Genomic DNA, 5,936 nt, shown 5'->3' on the forward strand with positions numbered 1-5,936 from the left:
TTCCTGATTTCAAGGGGATAAAAATGTATGTGCGCTTACAGATTATTTAGGTGCAGCACCAGACACCTTAAATGCTTTGTCACAGATTTAGCTGAGACAATATGCAAACCTAGAAATCGCACATAATTAACTTCTAATGACTGAAAAGGGACCGGTATTTTGAAAAAAAAAACTGCTGTGACTGCTTACAGAGCCCAGCTATCCTCAGTTCCCCAATCCCTATTATCTCTCTCTCTCTCTGTCTCTCTCTCTCTCAAACACACACACACACACACACACATGCACATGCACACACTCATTTTAGGTGAAAGAAGGCACTTATTTGAAGTGGTGGATCAGTCTGACACATTTCAAATGATCTGCATTTCATAGAACCTTAATAATCCAATGCCCCTACACATTTTCCACATTGTATCATAAATGAACAATCAAAAATGAGCAGATTTATTTGTGCAAGAAAAATGTAAAAAAAAAAAAAAAAAGTAAAAGCTAGGCTTTGAAAAAGACTGAAACAGAACAGCAGGCCAAAAAGTCCACTTCCATGAAATGAAGATAATCTCTATGAACTATTGTTTTAATAAATAGTTTAAAACCATTCTTTCCACATTGAGGAAACATTTTCCTGACACTGCTTGATGCATTCTGTGTTTTTCACTTGTCAAATTCCAGTGGGTGATTTATTTATTTATTTATTAATTTGTTTGTTCATATATTTAATTTTTTATTTTATAATAATGCACTTGGGTTCTGCATCCAAAAACACTTGCACAGTGGCGAAATTTGCCGAAGAGCACATTCAATCTTGCTTCGTCAAACAACGTATACATCTCTTGATAGCGACAGCAACATCATAATACTAGATATATACTAGCTGATATCTAATTGCATATATATTATATTTGCACAATACTTATTTAATAATACTTCTGAGATTTTGTTGGATTGGTAGATTTGTTATTGGAATGCTTACTTTACGATAATCCTAATGTTATTAAAATTAGGTTCGCTTGTATGTATGGATTATGAACACTTGTAGAAAATAACAAATAAAATTGTGTGAAACACCGTTTTAGAATGGTTTATATAGTCATGGTGTTCTGTCATTCATAATTGGAGCTTGAAGCAAATGTGCTGTGTTTTTCTGAATGTTTTGTTGTCTGAATGTTCCTAGATTAAGTGATGAATGCAGAGATTTGTTTGTGTCCTGTGCTGTATATATGTGCGCATGTACCTGTATGTTTACAGATTTCTATATACAGCTGAAAATGGAAAAACAATAGTATTATAAATAGGGGAAAACAAATCATGACTACAAAAACACAGCTGCAATTTGCTCAGTATAACTGCAGTAATTTAGCTATTGTGTGTGTGTGTGCATTTGTGTGTGTGCCTGTGTGTGCATTTGTGTGTGTGTGTGTGTGTGTGTGTGGGTGGGTGTGCGTGCATGTGTGTGTGTGTGTGTACTCAGTAACGGCAGGCACGTGGTAGCCATTCTCTGCTGCCACGTGAATCTGAAAGTCATTGGTGTTTACACATGACCACTCCACATATGTTTCTGATGCAGGATCCCTGAGGCAGTTGTGCACGGAACCTGAGGCATCGTTCTCTGGAAACGGAGAGTAGTGCAATAAACAACAATTTATTTTGAATTTAATGCACCTGTGAGGCTAGTTACAACTCTCCCTTTGACTATTTTAATATAGAAAACAGAAAATCTTCAATGTTCACAACAACCCTGGTCATACATGGTCCAAATTTGGAGAAGAATAATTAATAAGCAAAACCAGCTTCAGATGAGATTATATCATTCTTTAAATAAATAGAGAAACATATGGCCATAGGGAATTTCAATATATTTATTAGTTTAGAGAATTCTCAAAGTTTCAGGAGATTAATTAATTAAAGCTGACCGTATGCACTTTAAACTCTTATTTACTGTTTTAATTGCAAATCCAATGTGTGGTGCAGAGCCAAAATGACAAATATCGTATCTCTGTCCAAATGCTTATGAACTTCACTGTATCTTTCTCTTATGATGACATGTTCCTTAATCACACCCTGATTCCAGCTAATGTTTGTTATGGTTCTACATAGCAACTGTTGCCTCCTTAAAGGTCCTCCGCTCTTGAAGGTTTCCAATTAGCAGACTGGAAAATGGGTTATTTTTGCACAATGTTGTGCATGGGCATAGGACAAAATCAATAACTGAATGTGCATTTAAGATGCATGCCTGCTGTTGTAAAAGAAATAGGATGCCATCCAGAATGGGATACCAAATTCAATAAGCTTGTGTGATATTGGTGCAGAGCCCAATCAGAAAACAATACGATTGAACAGGATGAGGACTCAACATCCCAGGTCCTGAATACATTTGTAAACAGTATGAAACCATCTGGACACAGGGGATATGTCAATCACGGACAGTCATCAAATTTGTTTCAGCTGTTTGAGAGCTTTATTAAAAGAGAGATCTTGGGGAGATGGGGGTGGGGGGGGAGTGGGAGGTGGTCAGCGGTTCATCCCTCAAATAACCTCCTACAGACACTCGGAATCTGGCAGTGTTGATGGTGCTTTTTTCGGACTGCTGATATTTCCCCCTCCTCCTCAGGACTCCTTCTATTCAGCACTACCTCTTGAATTCTAATGTGCTCATATCTGTGAGCCCTGCTTTGTTGTCTGTGGCGCATCCTGTCGTGTCTGCCCAGGCAATTAATGATGCCCCCGCCTCCCTGTGCCATCTGGAAATAGCGTTGCCTAGTAATTTCTCGGTAATGGTCAAATTCTGTTATTTTTAAATCTAGTCAAAAACATTTGCAAGCGCTGAAAAACAGTCAGCTAACATGTGCTGAATGGAAGCATGTTCACAGGATTCCCAAGCCTCACATTTCTTCATATTCATGACCAGTAGCACTGCCTATTGCATGCTGTATATTAAGCCGTTAATCATGCTTCTGAGAAATCATTTTGCTGAGAAATCAATCTATGCATTACATACACATTTCATCTGAACAACTACCACTGTTCCATCTGGAATTTATATTTTATTTATAGTTTAGAAAATAAGCAATCATCTATTTATTTTTGCATTTTGTAAGTTTTCTGAATAAGTTTCTCAGTTTGAGGAATGTAACTAAGCTAGCCGTTGATATTTATGATGTCCAATATTCAGTAATAAGCATCCAAATGCTATATTCAGTTCATCCTGTGGGAGAAAGCAATGAGTAACTGTGCTGGATTTAAATGTGATTCAAACCCCAATTGATTTTTGATGTCATGATTAATGTTTAAATGAAATATATAAAATACAAACTTAATAAATTACACATTTCCATGTAGCTGGAAAAAAGTATACATTTTAGAAATATTTGTTAAATGCAGAATTTATTAGTAGAAAGAATGAAAGATTTATAATGCTATAATTTCCTTAGTCACTCTGGTTAATAAGAATCTACCAAAAGTGGTACATATCAATGTGACCTAGTCCTGCACAATTCTTTTCCCTCTGGCGTTCCTTCTCAGTACTGTTGGTTCTCAATTTGTACTCTGAACTTCTCCACTCGTCCTGATACACTTTGCCTCAAGGTTCATTTATTATTGGATGTCCTTCGATCACAGCACACTGTGAGTCGTGGTTGATTTGTTTGCACCACTGCCTGGTGAATGGAAGAGAGAAGAGTTATGGTCTGTACAAAGGAATGAGCCAAAAAATATTAGGAAGGTTTTAGGAGCAAGTGATAGTGAAAGCTGAGTGCCATTCTTCAGGTGACCATTGAATTCTCTGCTCAAGGCTTTATCAGAGCCTTTGAGCATTTCTGCTGCAGTAATTGTAGCCTTCCAAAATTGGCAGCTCCTTCTACTCCCATGCCTAGCCATTTTATAGCTTCTATTCAAGTGCAGCATCAGCATGAGTCCTGTCAATAAAAATAACAAAGTGGATTATTAAAGTCAGTTCCTTGTATTATACAAGTAGATTGCAATGTTATCTTTTCTTTGTATGGTTTCAAATAAGATTGAAAGCTTGTTCCTGCATGTTCAACAGAACTTAGCATAGAGTAAATAGATTTTAAATTTTGATGGATTTCATGTATAATAATAATGTATGCTGATGTTTTATTTCCATATTTTATTACGTATTTGTTATACAAAGGAGGTTAATGCGAAATCTGTTCTTTAGATATAGAATGCTTTTGGTAATATTTTCAAGATGTTTCAGGATTCAGAAAGCTAAGGGATGTGGCACTGAAGCGCAGCAGTCAAAATGAGAGGCGTTTGCGTAAGTATCTATCTATCAATCTATCTATCTGTCCATCTATCTATTTATATATCTGCCTGCCGGCCTCCCTGTCTGTCAGACATAATCAGACAAATAAATTACTATGCGTAAACGAAATATTACACCTGAAAAGTGTAATGAAAAATAATAACTGCAATTTAACTTTAATGTTGGCAGGTAAACAAACTCTATGCATGAATTAACGTTTCATTTTTAGAAACAATAACATTGGTAATTGCTTTAACCTGGAAGTGGCAGGGAAAGCTGTTTCCTAATACAGTGATAGCAACACGTGTAAATCTGGTTTAACGTGGTTCCCCTTTCTGGTTCCCAGGCGGGTCTCTTTCCAGTTGCATCATCTGCTGTACCACCATTTTCCTAAAAACAAATTAGCATTCTGTCAGGGGATTCGCAACAAAACAGCTTGGCAGTACAGTACGGTTGGTGTAACAACTGCACAGTGATGTTTCTTTCTTTACCTCTGGACAACAGGCAGTTAATGCAGAAGGAAAGAGGAGGAAGCTTTAAACCTGAGGTCTGAAAAGCGTGTTCTGTGTTCCGCCCTGAATGCGCTGTGGTCCCTGAAAACAGAGACAAAGGGGAGGCCCCATGCGATGCTTTGGAAAGAGTCCGGTTGTTCGGTTGCTAAAGACACAATGGTGACCTTGAGAAGAGTTTCAAAGATACTAGATTCAGATAAGAAGATAAGACACTGATTGCATTCCATTCCTCTCACTGCTATTTTAAGGGATTGGCAGTAAGCAGCGATATATTAGTACTTAATGACTAGAGGAGTTCAGCATCCGTGGTTTAGGTATGCATGCTCTGACTTGAACAGAATAAGACATTTTCAGTGCTGCAGTCTTAGTTGTATCTCTGGTCTTCATTCTTAGGCATTTTTTTAAACTAAGGCTCTGTCAAATGAACCGAGGTCAAAGCTGAAACAGAAACCAATAGGCATTCATTCTGGTTTCTTACAGCAGATTCCAATTTAGTTCGTGGTCAACAGTTGATTCCAATATATTTGTGCTATGTTTGTTCCTTCCATCTATTTTGACTGGTGAAAGGTTTTTCCTAAAATCAACACCTATCTCCTAAACTGTTTTCATGGTAAAAAAACAAAAAAACAAAAAAACAAGATACTCACCTGTGCATCATTGTGTAAAATAACTATATGGTTTGGAACATGGGAAATACTAAGGAGGTGGCAACTTAATTTTACAATATACTGCATTGTGTATTGCCTTACATTGTATGTCCTACTTCTTTAGGATAGTTGCTGAAGTAATTTAGCTCCTGGGAGAGATAAGCTCATCAAACTGGAACATGCAGCTCTTTCTGTTCTCCCATGAAACACTGTTTGAAATTAGCCTGTTTCTTCATCTCCATTAATGGTTTTTCAGGTGGGGAACAGGCTTCCAACGGGTATGAAAGAGGAGTTTCTGGTAAAGCCCCCGACAGAATCAGGCAGTGAGATTCTCACAACACATGTCTAACAGTGTATACTTATAGAATATTGCTGTTGCAGCATGCTTTACCACTTCATTAGATGATTATCTCTTTGCTATTATGTAGTAGTCCTTTAATTGGTACTACTGAATTTAGTCTCACTAGTTAATGTGGTACATCATGCAGCCATAAGACCCATTCTGCTTAGGATGCA

Source organism: Anguilla anguilla, chromosome 1 (assembly GCF_013347855.1).
Source record: "Anguilla anguilla isolate fAngAng1 chromosome 1, fAngAng1.pri, whole genome shotgun sequence".
Lineage (NCBI taxonomy): Eukaryota > Metazoa > Chordata > Actinopteri > Anguilliformes > Anguillidae > Anguilla > Anguilla anguilla.